Here is a 16,109-nt window from a genome sequence, read left to right on the forward strand (position 1 = left end):
AATTTGATGCTGCCAATTGAGGTTTGTCAAAAAAGGCAATGTGCTTATTTATGTAAAGGCCAGGAAATAGGTACCAGAGGTACAGCCTTCTTCTCAGAAATGAGAGGACTATTTGTTACTTGCTCTGGATTTCATTACTCAGCATTAAGATGTGGTGCAGCAGATGCTGGGTGTGTAGGAGAACTTCCAGGCACCCCACTCTGCACATTGGCTGTAATCTCTTACTTGAAGCTACTTTTCACATCTCCTCTGACAAGCTGACAGAGAAGTGAATGAGAAAAGAACCCAGTCATTTGAGATCTAGGGTACAGAGCTGAAGTGAGCTCTTGAATAATCTGCATATTCTCTTTGAGCTTTCAAGTGGTATCTTAAGCAGAAGAAAAGCCAGGTAATGCTGAAGGACAATGCTCCAAAGTGCATAAACACGCTGATACACAGTGGTTGAAGATTTCCTGCTGACTTTGCAGCCCAAAGGAGGATCCAGTGCCCAGGGGAGCACTGGTCTTTCCTCTGAAACTGCAAGACTCTGCTGCCCTCTTTGACACATTTTTTCCTTCAGGAATTCAGATAAGGAAGGAAAATTTGCTTCCACTTTGACTCTGTTCAAGCAATTGCTCCTTTCCCTTTTTACAAATAATTTGCTTCAGCCAAGATATAAAGGAGTGTCCTTTCATATCTGTGTCAAGTGAAGTATCATGGAAACTCTTTTCATACATTTTGTTCATTATTGCTGGGGCATGAACACACAAAGTCTCCAAACTTGCAATGTTGTTCTTTGCATTTCTACTTCATTATGAATGGGAACTGATTTGAATGCAAATAAAACTAGAGACAGCAATTTCATAAGGCTAATACCCATCAGGGTAAGGAAAAGTTAATTCATCAAGAAATGTTGCCTTTTATAGAAGCTGAATCTATTTTGTTTCCTTAACCCTTCCCTGATAGGTACAGGGGTTTTTTTCTAGTATATGTATATATATGTACAAACACACACACACACACATATACATATATATATATATAATTTTCTTGACAAAACAATGCAATAAATAATATATAATGCATTTAATTGTGCACCCCACAGTTTTAAGATTTGTCATTTTATTTGTTTGTGTTTATAATTCAAACTAGCCATGACTCCTTCAGGCCCTATGACACAGATAATCTTAGCAAAACTAAATAGTTTATATTAAGATACTAAGGACAATTATTCTAATTTAAAAATAAGTGGCTACTTCTTTGCTCTTCCTCAATTGTCCACAGAGAAAATTAAGTAGGATGGCAAGCTATATGCAGATAGATGGGAGAGTAATGCAGATTTGGGTATGACCCTTATCTATGGGACAGCTTGAGCCACAGAATGTCATTTGGGAGACTGTGGAACACTTTCCAATAAAGCCACCAAAGATAGTATTGACATAGTTAATGGAACTTCTGCAAATATTAAAAAGAATGTTAAATTATATATGCAAAATTAAGCACTTTAATGGAACTGCTAAAATGACCACGTTGAAGAAATATTTTTACTAGTTGCAACAAAATGACATTGTTGAAATGAAATGAGAAAATCAATGTATGCATTAAGCTTTTCACAAAACTTCATGTGTTTCCCTGAAAAGTCTTTCTTCCAGCAAAATGATCCATTCTAATGAAAAAAAAAAAAAAAAAAAAAAAAAAAAGCAAGCCATGGTATTTTTGCATCACTTCTCATTTTGAGTTTACAGGGCCCAGATGATTTTTGCAAATTTCATTTTTCTTGTTCTATTACAGAATTATTCTTTATTTTGTGCTCCAAAAGAGTAAGAGAAAATACTTTCTCCTTTCTCATTGAACAAATGTTTAAAATGTATTGGGATGTTTAATTGAAGAAGGAAATCAGGTGGAACTCCATTGTTATGCAGGTTATGTATGTGCTGTGCAGTAATTAGCAAAGTGATGCATGACAAATGCCTGCTATGAAAAAGAAAAGTCAAGTGACAAATTCTTCTGAGTTTTATTTGTAGTTCCTTACAGGTGAAGGAATTTATTTGTTTTATATAGCCAAAAATATCCAGGTTTGCCAATAATGATTTAAATTTTCAGTTGCTGAAATCTAGTGTTGAGTCAATACTAAATTTTCAAGTCAGCCCAACTTGACATAGACTTGAGCAAGTCTGTCTGGTAATTCCAGACCCAGAGTGGGTGACTCCAAGCTTAATGGAGAACCTCACATTTACCTGCTACTCCTCCACTGACTCTGGCATTATTTGGTATGGTCCAATGACGTTTGTTATTGACCCTAATCCTGTCTTAGTTAGTTTGCAGTGAAAGAGTTTTGAGAAAAGAAAATTAATTTTTTATTGAAATATTCTATAATGGCTACTGCAATGCCTTTGGTAGGACATCTGTGAAAGTGGACTTTGGGATGGGGAAGTAGAACCTTAATGAATTCACTAAAGATGTGTTCTTAGTACTGCTCATATTGCTCCTGAAGTACAGCAAAATTCATGCAATATAATATCCAAATTTTGAAACTTTTTTGTTGGTAGAGACTGGAAAATAGCCTAATTTCCCTAAAGCTAGATCTGGGCTTGTGGCCAAAATAAAACAAGTAGTGAAGTCTTTGAAAACTTGGAGCTAAAATCAACAGCTGGATCTTCAGCTGGTGCAAACAAGAATAGAATGATGAAGGCTGACGGGCTGGCTTTGTAGTCTGATGTAATTCCCTTTTTATAGCTGCTTTTTATTCTGAAATGATCTGCTTAAAATGGTTAAACAGCAGACCATAAGGGTCAGAAACTCCATCAGCACTCAGCTAATTGTCAATTCTTGCCTGTAAGTCGTGGTTTCTTATCTATGCAATCACCTGCCCAGCTTTTAATTACTAAAGCACACTGTGACCTGTGTTTGCAACCATTTTCCTCTGCAAAATAGCAACAATTCTGGTTTTAAGAGAACGCTAATAAAGTCACTGGTAAGCAAGAACAGAGTGCTAAATATTAATTTTTTATTTGCATTAGAAATTAAGAATATTTTGAAAGCATAAAGCCCAGGCATTGTAATTATTGTGGGGTTTTTCCTGTACCTGTACTCATTAAATTTCTGATTCTCTCCCTTTTCTTCAGTGAATAAATAGTTTTGCGTTTCTTGTTCCTTTAAGGAAGCATCAGTGCCAACATCTCAGTACTGAAGGGATACAAAATAGTAGACTGCAAATAGTAGACCTGGATTCATGCAGCAGGAAGAAAAATGTCTGTCTTGACACATATTCTAGTTCAAAACTTTCTGAGGAATAAGAAAGGGAAAAAAATCAGTGTTCTCTTCTGTTTAGTGAGGTATTGACACCAAGCAATTAATCAGTCCTGGAATTCTTTTCCTAGCTGCACCAGAAAGACATAATTATATTTTAATGTAATAATAAAGAGTTGAGAAACTGAATATGCAACCCAGTGTTATAGTCCAGTGTTAGTACACTACTTAATTTTAGAAGTGAGTTAGATCTTTTAAAAATGGAGTTGATGCCAACAATACATGTGACTCTTGGTTGGCATGACCCATCCTCCCAACAATCTTCCCGCATTCATTTTTTTCCTGCAAATTAGAGCAAATATGGGTTATTTGGATTGTCAAATAGAATTACATATTACAGAAAAATGTTTCTCTGCTTCAGAGGCACTCCTACAACTCTTTTAAATCAGAATATATACTATTATTCTATGTTTCAAGGAAAAAAAGTTAACCCCCCCACTTTTTGAATCCAATGAAGTTCCAACAAACCCAAGTCCTCAGCACTCTGCAGTGCATTCAGGACTTCCCATCAGTTTATTAAAGAGGCAGTAAATATTCAGTGCTGTGTCAGAGTTTTGACTGATGTCACTATCTCTATCTGAAAGTGATGGAAGGACTGTGTCCTTCAAGCCTCAAATCAAAATTAGGTCACCTAATTTTGAGGAAAGAAGTAGCACCTTGTTTAATTGCCTTGGTGAGCAGTAGCTGGCATGACAGCCAGACCCTGTTCAGAGATGGCATAACTTGATTCTATTCTACATGTTCTTCACGTCAACATCTTTGTAACTGCTCTCAAGGCAGGAGTGAGGGAGCAGAGAATATAAGCAGCCTCCTGCCACACAGCAGGGAATCAGAACTACTATGGAAACAAGAGCAGCTTAGCAGAAGGAGAATTTACTGGATAGGTTTCTACAATCTCCTTGACATTTTACAGATGCATGGGGAAAAGAAGTTAAAAACCACTGAAGTGTTACCACATCTTCTTCTGCATTTATCTCTTGACAGCCTAGTTAGGAATGGGTTTGCACACAGTAAATTGACCTTGACTGTATGTTCTTGGTCTTGTTTTATGGAGCAGCCCTCTTGTGTAAAGCACAGTCCAGCCCTGGCTTCTACCCCAAGTTATCTTACAATCCATATAAATTTTATCTGACGTTGACTAAATAAAAATTGAATTATAATTAGTAATTCATCTGTGAGTGTCAGTTTTAAGAAATAACTATTTCTACCTTGTCCCCACAGATAAATTTGAGAAGCACCAGCTGTCTGGAAAGAAACTTGGTTTTCATGGTGTCTTGGGGATGGTTTTTAGCCCATACCCACTTTTGTTGTTGTTGGTTTTTTGGCTTGTGTCGGGAGCGGTCGTTGCCCTCTGTGCCACCTTGCCTGGCTTTGGGAGCGCGTGAGGGGAGCCCAGGATCCCGCCAGGGTCGGGGTTGTGAGGGGCACTTGGAACCCGCCCTGCCCCGCTGTGCCCCTGTCTGTGCACCCAACCTCAGCCATGGCTGCTGAGCTACCCAGGCTATGGACTGACTGGCTGCCCCTGTGGGTGTGCCAAGGAAGCCTCTTCTCTCTCTCTCTCCCTCTCACCGGCCTGCCCGCCATTCCCGTGTGGAGAGAGACAGCTGCCCTGGCGCCACAGCGCCCCCTGCAGCCGCGGAGGAACCATCGCACCCGCCCTGCCCGGCCGGGAGCCAGCAGTGCCCCTGCTGGCTGTGCCTGGAACTGCACCAAGGGGAAAGAGCCTGCGGCTGAGAGAAGTCCATGGTCTGTGGTTCTGCTTGTGGTTCTTTGTTAGACCTATTATATATATAAATACTAGTAAAGAACTCTTATTCCTTTTCTTGTATCTTTGCCTGAAAGCCCCATAATTTCAAAGTTATAATAATTTGGAGGGAAGGGGGTCACATTTTCCATTCCAAGGGAGGTTCTTGCTTTCCTTGGCAGACACCTGTCCTTTAAACCAGGACACATGATTTCCAGAGCAGACGTGGAAGTGCTTGGATAACCTTCAGAGAAACAGTGACTCTCCTGCATGCTGATGTGAAGCACATTTCTAAAATGAGATTTGTCACCAGCATTTGTCAGGCTGCATTATTTGTGGACTAACTATTACATTACTCACCTCTCTTCAACACTGCTGCCACCATCCCTTTGAAATGATGGAAAGTGAAAATCCGCTGTCATGTCTGTCATAATGTAAATAGATTTATAAAGAAAATAATGCCAGCTGTCGGGAGTGACTTAAATACTTGTTCTTGCACTCATCTAATAATGAGTGATTAGATTTGGTTTCCTGCCCTTCTTATTTATGCACTATGCTGAAAGAGACCTGAACAATACTATGAAGTACTAGCCATTTTAAATGCCACATTCAAGACACAGGACACCTAGACTTGATTTCTGTATAGCATTACACACATTCCTTTCTATTAGCATTTGTTAGAATCAGAACAAAATATCTTGCAGAAAAATTAATACAGAAAATTTGCAAATTATTTATGGAATCAATACCAAAGGGTACCAAAAATACAAATTTTTCACTTCTGTGGGAAATAAAAGTAAATAGTTCATCCTTTTATCTGAGAAACCTGTCCTAATCTGTACACAGTGTAAGGGAGATGGATAATCCTATATATCAAATTAAGATGCTGGTAAGTGGGGAGGAAGATATGAAATATATACATATGACACTTTAGACAGCTAGGGCTCAGTTCAGGTGCTTAAAAACAAGAACCTAATACTGTTTAACTTAACTGATGATAGCCTGGTAATACTCAGTTTTAGGAAAGTAGCTTTGAGTTATTAAAGTTATGTAAAAGGTTTTATACACTTGTAAGTACCAGGAATTTGAGGCCATGTGAACTTCTGATAAAATTACAGGTATCTATGATAGCTTATGGAAAGAGGACTTGTGCCAAAGATCACTGAATTTGATGTATTTTCATGCTGCATGTAATCAGATTCTAAAATTATTGGATTTGTCACCTTATTTTTACTAATTTTTCATATTTATATCTAGATATTTCCACTGAAATTATAGTGCCCTCAAAACCTATATAGAGAGTGGATGGATATTACTTCGGCTATATTCCTTGTATCTGCACAGACAGCTTGAAATGAATTATTTTTAGGCTCCTGCTTCTGAAGAATGAGGTGCACGGTTGGTTCTGAACTTCTGAAGTTTTCTACTCACTGATCAGCCAAACACTAACAAACCTAGCAGAATGCTGTGCCTGAGTGGCTCAGCTCAAAGTTATAGTGATGGGTAGAGAGGGGAGTCACGTTGCTTGTGGTGTTGAGGAGAGCTGAGACCAGGCTGACTCAACAACCCTGAAGTTAAACACTCTGAGGATGTGAAAAACAATGTTTCCTGACAGAAACTGGCACTGATGAGGATGTGGAAGATAAAGAAATCTACAAATGGCAGCACTGATAATTTATCTAAAGCTGCTGAGCTAGAAGCTCCTGAGCTGGCATGACCAGCCTAGAAACATATGATTGACATTCAATTACTTTTTACTATAAAAGTGCAGTCTCACTTGTTAACAGTATTTATATGGGCTGTATTGCTTTGATAAGCATGGTGATAAGCCCAGGTGCTAAGGCCAGGTCTTTAAGGCTTGGTGAGAAGTATAAGACACTGTCATAGGCTCAGGCCTAAAATGCATCTTGGCAGAGCACTTCTCTTGGACTGTGGGCAAAGCTTGCTCATGTTGGTTTGTGTGTTTGTGTATGTCAAGTGCACATATGCAAATGAATGGATCTTCAAGAGAATGTGACAAATCAGTGTCTGCACCTTCATTTCCCATCCTCCCAATTACTTACTTTGAGAGAAAAATGACTGTTTTTTCTGCAGTGCTTCACTGTGTTTTGTAATGTTCATGTCAAACAGCAGCATTGTAAACTGAATTCTCATTCCCACATTAAAATTCATTAGAAAACATGCAAATTATGGAAGGAAACTTTAAATATTTCACAGGAAGTGCAAAAAGACATGGATTTCTGTAGGAGATAAGACTATTTTTTACCTCAGTTAAATATATTAAAATTGCTAAATTCTGTTCACCAAAAGGCACTCGGAGAAGGGCTGAGCTGCAGATCAGGTTGAGAGTTGGTTGAGACAGTTGAGTGTTGGCTGGTAGTGAGGCAGTGGTTGGTTGGGGAGAAGCCTTATCCATATGAATGGGAAGCTGATTGGATGCAGGAACGTGTGAGCAACAGCACTGCAGCTGCAGCAGCTAATGAGTGCCTTTCTCAGCAAGGTTTCAGTTAAGTTCTGTTCAGTTCTGTTGAGTCTAAAGTATGAAAATACCTGGTTTGCTACAATGAAATTACATTCTTCAGATGTATGAAGAGGTCCATGTATCTTTGTTCCTCATTGCTACAGGTTTCAAGGCCCTGTCCTGCCTTCTCATTCCTTCATAAACATCTGAAGTAAGATGGAAGTACTGCCTTAGGTAAGCATGGTGTTTAAAAATTTGTGAGCTATTTTGCAGAAGTAATGCCCTGAGCTGTCTCTGTAGCCTGTGTGGAAAAAATGAGTCCTGAGCTAAAAGGGTATTGAAAGAAGCTTAAATGCAGTTAAATGCATTCTTATGTTCTAAGGTGACCATTGCAGAAGGAAGGAAATAAGACCATCAGGCTACAGTCTTTACAAATAATCTGCTATATTTGCTCAGTCACCTAATGAGGCAGGCAAACCAAGTACTCTTTTACATGTTGCTTCTGGTGTTTAGTGGGGCACACAGCAATGGCTTTATTAGTGTGGTTTTGAGTCCTTCTCCTGGTTATAAACTTAGCTTTTTTACTGCATAGGCAATACTCTCTTCTTGAGTTTTATGAGTTTTAAGCCCCAAGAACAACTGTGTTTAAAGTATTGTTTAAGTATTTAAGTCTGAACTGAATTATTAGAATACAATTGTCACTGAGAAGCTGCTACTTAGCAAACTTATAAGACATCATGGCTTTAAATATTATGGATATAAAGACAGAAGAAACATAACTAGGTCTTGCCAACAGATGCTGGAAAAACTTGACAATGCCTTCCTTCCTTTTCTTCTTGATGGACCAGCGTCCATTCTCCTTTCTATAAATGCAGAATGACTAATTGAGGGCAGCAGATAGTTCTTACTAGAACTTGCCTGCTATGAATTTTAGATTCATAGTTTATAGTACAGAATGAGCTAAGGGAAGCTGTTCTGAGCTGTGTTGTAGTGGGACCCTGTGCTAGTCAATCAACTTCTTCTGCGTCATACACTTGTACTACTGAGGCTAGAATTAACAAGGCCTCTTTGTACAGTGTATAACCTTCATGCCCTCTCTCATGGACAAAGAAATGAGCAAACCAAGAGGATTGGTGAGATGACAGGCCCATGTGAGATTTAAATCTCTTAACTCTCAATGCACACATTCTAGTAGAGAATGGCATGGCATGACATGTACCAAATCTCTGTGGTCACTTTTCTTCATAGTATGTCTAGAGGATCTACAAATGACTATTGTCTTACTTTTAGTTAGATTTTCTTCTATAAATTTATATGCCTCCTGCATAATAGGACATTTTCAGTGGTGTTTTCCCATGCACAAGAAGAGTTCTGAAACATTATTGCAGTGTGTTCTTGATTGAAATATATGCCTATAACCTGCTAGTATTTAAGCAAGGACACAAATAAACTAGTAATATTATGCACATATAAAAACTTTGTTGTGCCAGGACTATAATTCTCATTTGTATCTTTCATGCAATGTATTTCATATTTAAAATTTAACAGAGCTCTGAATATGAACGTGCAGGATAAGATTTTCATTCGTGGCACAGGATGAAAGAATTCAGAGGTGTTTTGCTCAGTATGCTAATGAGCAGGCTTGCCAGGAGTCTTAAATAAAAAGAGGTATTCAGTTTTTCTGCTTCATGAACAAAGCAGAACCCTGTTTCATTAAGTGAACTTCAAATGTCCTAACTTTAGCCATTTAAAAGAGTTTGAGAGTTAATCAAATTAGGCAAATAGCTGCACTAAAAGCACCAAATAGTCAGTCAGGAAAATGCAGTAATCCTTATAGAAATATAGTGGCCTATGAAAGGTGATTCATCTCACCTTAGCATTAGGAGTGGGAGATAATTGCACATAGAATGAATCATCTCTTGCAAACTACTTTTATGAAAAACTTAAAAGTTCAGATTTTACAGAGCTCATGTAAGGGGTAAAGAAAACACTGATTTTTACAATGTTTATGGCCCATCCCTCTCATGTAAAGAAGTAAAAGTGTCTGTCTGCCTCACTGGGATCATCACCCTGAGCCCAGCAGTCTGACCTAAGAGTGTTTGCTAGGGCAAAGGGCAGTGAAAGCTATCCCACTCCAGGTTCTTGATCAGGTGCTAGGACCTGATCCTAAGTTAAAACCCTGGCCAGCAGTAGACAGAAACTTGGTATCATGATATTACCTATTATTTCTTATCATTCTGGGCAGTTATGTCATTAAAATAGAAATGAAAAGATCCCATGGCATCTTCACAGCATACTGAAGGGGGTTGTGTTTTTAATCCTTTCCTACGCAAGCTTATCCATTATAGACTAATCTCATTTTGTTTTATGACAAATTTTTTATGTTTGAGTTTCCTTTATATTAATGCAGCTGGTACTGTACTCTTCTTTGAAGTTAATTTCATTTACTATTTGCTCTGTTTTGCAATTAGTAAGAAACAAAACACATATTTGGGATGCTCATATGGTGGCATAGGGCAGTTTTTCATGAAATGTGGTAAGTCTATTGCAAAATAAGTCTTTAAATAGGAGGTTGGAAACCTGTTTAACAAATTAAAATCCAAATTATATAGACTTTGTTCTGTGTATTCACTCTGTCTTTTGACTAATCGTATATGGCCTTACTCGGTTTATCATGCTTCATTGTGGAGGAACAAGGTACCAACATTGAAAAACCAATTCATCCAATTTGCAACTGCTGAAAGATCAGTTCTACTGAGTAAAATTGCTGATCAATTTGATGGCAAGGTTGCAGAGACAATGGCTATATCTTGTGATGGTTACTGCAGTGATCAACAAAGTCACTGTCACTTGTGTGACTAAAGTGACATGGATGCAACAAAGTTATGCACACCTCAGAAAGAATGCTTCTCAGAAAAGTGACAACTGTTTAACTCAGTGTGAATCCTGCATCTCTAGGGCATCTGTGGATAGCACTACTATGTGTCAAAGACATTTAATTTAATGTGAAATCTCCTTATTTGTTTCTGGTGTGGTTAATTAAGTGAGAGGATCTCACCAAGATCAAAAAGGGGCAGTTTTCTTCACAGTGATTTGTGGGAGTGAAAAATGAACCTTTTCCGGAGCAAACCCTCAGATAAGTCTAAAATTGGAAATTCAAACTTCTGAGCCTTTCTCAGAAAATATCTCCATTATTGAAAAGTAGAAATAAAATGTCAGCTTTTGTGGATTTTTATTACTGACCTTATGGAAAGGGACTGAGAAGTGACAGAAGCAGAGAAGACAATGATGTTCCCTTCTTAACTGAAAGGCAAGTGTCATTGAAAAATTAATGTACACAGCTCCCACCCTAGCACCTGTGGCTAAAGCCTGTGGGAGGTTATTGCATTTTATCTTGTTTTTCCTTCTTTGCCAGAGTTGGGATTAAAAGCTTGAGAGATGGTATTTTGTGTTGGGACTTAGATGTTTATTAATTCTTATTTATGCTACAGTGAGAACTATAGCACTTCTAGGTAACAAGCTCAAAATGATGAAATGGCCATCTATCTCTCTTGTTACAAGCTCTTTTAAGGTCTAATTGTCCAATTAAGAAAAACCACCTAAATTATTTTTACTTTTGACCCAATAACCAAACACCCGTGTCCTGCAATGTGGAATTTTCTATCCCATTAAAAAAGATCCCACCTAGACCCATGAAAAAGAAGGTGAAGAAGAAAGAAACCTCTGCCCTAAACCCTCCATTTTGCCCTCTATATAGCGCTGTATTTTAAAACTTGAAATTCTAAATTTTCCACCATGTGATATTACACACTTCTATCCAAACTACACACCAGTGATTCTAGTTCCATCATTCAATTTTGGAAGCCTTCTCCAAGGATTTACATCAAAAGCTGTGTTTTCTTGACCGTCAGTGCCTGTCAGCACAGAAAACCCAAAATTCTCATTTTCAGAGGTTCCAGCAGGAGGTGTGCCACAGTTTTGGGGTCAGACAAGTGACAAAACACACTGGGTTCATGTGGCAAGTGCCAACTTCATTGAGTGGTCTCTCTCTTATATAAATCCAAGGGTCCACGTGGTCAATCTCCCCTGGCTGAACCAGTTGCCACCCGGCCAACTGGCCAATAGTTCCTCATGTCCCCAGCAGCCCAGGCTTGCTCTGCAACAGTGCACTCATAGAATTAGTCACCTTTCAGTTATAAAACTGAATTAATTATAATTCTGAGGCCTTCAGGCCAGCTGTTGGCCACCACAAGAGAGGTGTACTGGCAGGAATTTGGGATACCAGCTGTAGTGCTTTAATGGAAATGCTGGGCGGTATTTGTCAACCCATATTGCTCTTATAGAGGCTACAAACATCCATGGTCTCTTATCGTAGAGACAGACCTGTGGGGAGAGAGAGAGAGACTCTCTCTCAGAAGGTATAATGGAAGTAAATTTTATAAGTTGATATGTTGAGTTGATGTGGCCAGAAACGTGTATTCTATCACCATCTGTTGAAAGCCGAGTTGGGCAGTGATTCCTTATCTCCATGGTACATATTGTTTGCTAATGGGCCATCTTTAAGAAAAGATGGGGCAATCACTTTTATCTTTTTGGCAACCCATCCTCCCTCCAGGAAGATATCATCTGCTGTTGGCCTATTGAGTCCCACTGTAGGGCTGATAAAATTACATCATCCCATTGAGAGATGCTCCAGCCAGGGGGAAAAGCCAAACCTTTCCTACCTAGATAAAAACAGAGCTTTTGGACAGCAAGTTATCTTCTTTCCACTGGATTCCAGAGGAGAAGCCGGACCTTTCTGCATCATCCCTGGACTTTTGGAGGAAAACTGCACCTTCTACAGGTGCACTGCTTCAATACAATCACATCTGCCACTGCAGGAGGACTGTAGCCACCATTTAATGGGACTGCTACCAACACCCTGACTGACTGACAGGGTGTCAGTTTGTGTTCTGAGCCTGTCAGGGGTGGGATTTTTTTTTTTTAATACTGTATTTCTATTTTAATTTTCCCAGTAAAGAGCTGTTATTCCTAATTCCCATATCTTTACCTGAGAGCCCCTTAATTTCAAAATTATAATAATTTAGAGGAAGGGGGTTTACATTCTCCATTTTCAAAGAGAAGCTTCTGCCTTTATTGGCAGACACCTGTCCTTCAAACCAGGACAGTTGACATCATCTGCCAGAAATTTAAATCTGAATTAAAAGAAAAAGGAAGCTAGCAAGACAGAAAACATAGATCATCTTTCCAGAACTCTGAAGATGTACGAAGATTCATGTCTTATGGATGAATGAGCTTTGAAGGATGCCTTTACTTGTAGGCAGATACTTATCTTACAGAGAAAACAAGATATTAGGGTAAAAAACTGGTAATAAATAAGTGACTATTCCTAGTCTTTGTACCTGTGCTAATGGTCAAACAATGGCTTCATTGCTGCACAAAGGAAAAAAACAAAGAAAATAAATAAGGCAGCTCTTCAATGTGCTGATTTGGCCTGGGGTAGAGTTAATTTTCTGCACAGTATCTAGTAAAGGGCTTGCTGGCTGGGGGTTCAACCAAAATATCCAGCTCACACCCAGCTTTAAAACACAAGAAGCCAGAGAAAACAATGTGAGAAAAGCAATGGACTTGTCTTATGCTCCCTTGCAGTTACTGACTGGGAACAGACCAAAGTTCAAAATCATGCTCTGAGATGAACAGCCATGGTCAGCCTCTGCTCCTCTTTCCCTTTTCCACTTGCACCGGACACCCTGTCCACATCCCTTGGGATGGCAGTACTATTCTTATTCTTTTATTCTTATATTCTTATTCTTATCCCAATTCTTCTTACTGTTCTTTTCCTTTGTTTCCAGGCCCGGGCAGCCCGTGTGGCTCCCTCAGGAGCTGGGCAGGCTCTGTGCCATCTGCCCTCTGTGGGGTCGGGCTGGTGCTGGCAGCAGGCACTGATCCTGGGCAGTGGTGCCAGGCAGGTCCAGGGCCAGCAGAAGAGGCTGCACAGTGCCCACAGTGCCCTCCTGACGTGGGACAGACAGTTCTTGTGGGACCCTTGGCTCCCATCTGGGAGCTGAGAGGCTGGAGCAGCCGCAGGGGCAGAGACTGGGTGGTGGGGAGGCCAGGCACTGAATGGCACTTGGGGGCACAGCTCAGAGGCTGGGTCCCAAATACAGGCCTCCAGGGACAGGAACTGGGAGCCCATCCTCTGCAAAGTGTGCCAGTCTTTGCTCCCTGTCTTCTTGTTCACACAGCTCAAGGACACTCAGTTCATCCTGGTCATCCCCCTCCCGCAGCAAAGCCTTGAACGCTCTGGACTCACGTGTTCCCAGTTGTTCTGAGTGAGCTCATTGTCACTGTCATCTTCCCAGCTGGACTGCATGGATGGTCTCTTACCAGTCTTTCCCTTTGGAGAACTCCTGGCCAACAGAGCCTTCCTCTTCAGAAAGCTCTTGGCCAATAGATTCTTCCCAGTCAGACAGCTCTTTGCAGCCTTCATCTTCTCTGAGGGAATACATATCTACCTCACTGTTTTCATCCCAGACAGAAAGTTGTTGGATTCTGACACTTATTGGGAAAGCTCCATGGAGGCTGGAACTTGCTGTGGACTCAACTATGGAGGCCAGGAAAGAGATGGAAGATTTCATTCCTAACTGATACTGAAAGCTATTCAAATAAATAAAAGAAGTGTTGGCAAAATGTGAGATGCTGTGATTGTATTTGATGGGAGACAAAGGAAGGAGAGAGAAGAATAAGCATTTAGGTGCACAATTTGTGATGCTTAAGGCCTGAAAGTGAGCTGCAGCTTGCTTGGTACCAATGGCACACTGAGTTAAACACCAAAGTGCAGTTGTCTCACTGAGATGTCTTGGTGTGTTACATCCTACACGTGCTTGTATTTCTCCATTGCACAACGAAGAAGTGAGAAACATGCAGTGGTTTCAAGGCTGGTGTTTTGTTGGCAGCATAGCCTTACAGAAAGCTCCAAAAATAATTGCAGAGAAATTTACTCTGTGTTTGTAATAGGTCACTATGGTAACTTGTTTCTGACTTATTGCAGTAGTCCTCTGTTGGAGGAAAGTCAAGATGCTCACGTTTATTTGTAGTGATCAATACAAAAAGTATTTTTGAGACTGAGTCTGTCTGACACATTAGCAAGCTTTTACCAATCCAAAGCCTGTTAATTTGTGCATCTCCTGTTCTTCAGGTACAGGGAATTGCAGAAAACAGAAGGCATTTTTTGCTTTATGCATTATAGAGGTTTGCCAAATGTCTTCATGACTGTGCACCAGTGGGCTGCATTTGACTGCATACAGCAACTGTGTGCTGCTGCACTTATGAATGTGGGTTTCAGAAAAAAACAGAACAAGTTTTAGGGAACCATCTTTCCTTGGACAGTTAGTAATATGAAACCATAGAAACAGGAAAACTATAAAAGTGCAACTAATTTTATGTCAAATATTGAACTAATAACTCAGGTTTAGTGACTTTGCCCTGCTGGATGCTTCAAAAACCTGGTTTGTAGAGCTGTACACTTAAAGTTCAATAACACAGGACATTCAGTAAGATTTTGTGGATGGAAAAATATAATTATTTCAAGAATTTTATTAAATCTGCTTTTATTAGATATAAACAAGCCTGCATTCAATTGCTGAAGTCCTGCTGTCTTTTTTGCCTAACAAGATGTTCTTTAAAATTTGTATGAACGTCACAAGGAACACTATTTTGATAATGAAAAACAAAGTAGTAATTAGCTTTTGATAAGGTTATAAGCACACCTAATTATGAAACTACCTGTGAATAGAAGTGTCACCTTTCCATATATTAAAGGTAATTTCTGTGCTGTCAGTTTCCTCCATGGAAAATTATTTTAGAAATGCAAAGGTTTTAATTTTTAAAATTTTTTATCATGAACCTTGCACACCAGGACTGCATCTAGAATATAATCTCTACTAATATGTTTCTCTTATAGCAATCTTCTTAATGGGAACCCTCAGTTGAAGGCAAAATTTAATTTAGAACAAGTTTCTCTACAAAACCAGAGATAAATAGTGTAGATGAAAATAAACAGCTTCTTTTGTCACTGACAATTTAAATTAGCCTGCTAATCCTAGTGTGACTAAAGCAGAATAGTCAGCATAGAGTAATAAAAAACCATAAAAAACAGGTTACTGTTTTATAAAATCATTAATCATTTTATTACCATATATATCCCTCTGTAACTGCAAGGGAAAGTGATGCTGCAGACTTGATTTTTAATAAAAATCCTCAGTAGATACATATTCACTACTAAAGTAATGCTTAGTATTTGATAACAATATAGAAGTAATTAAAGTAGAACTTATCCCTTTCAAGCTCAGCTTAAGCATCCTTCACTTCAGTGTTTTTAGAGTTTCAATATTTGAAAGTAATCTGACAGCAGATTTATGTTATGGGTTCAGAATCTGACAGAGGTGAATGAGAGCAGCAAAACTGAGTCATATTCCCTGATTAAACTGGGAGATTTCAAAATTGCTTTAGAATAGCTCATCTTACCTCAGAGGAGAATTTTCACATATTCAAATATATTTCTGTCCCAATCAAAGGCAAAGGAATCTAGCTCATTTAAGTGGGAGAGGCATCAGG

Source organism: Erithacus rubecula (genome assembly GCF_903797595.1).
Source record: "Erithacus rubecula genome assembly, chromosome: 1".
Taxonomy (NCBI): Eukaryota; Metazoa; Chordata; class Aves; order Passeriformes; family Muscicapidae; genus Erithacus; species Erithacus rubecula.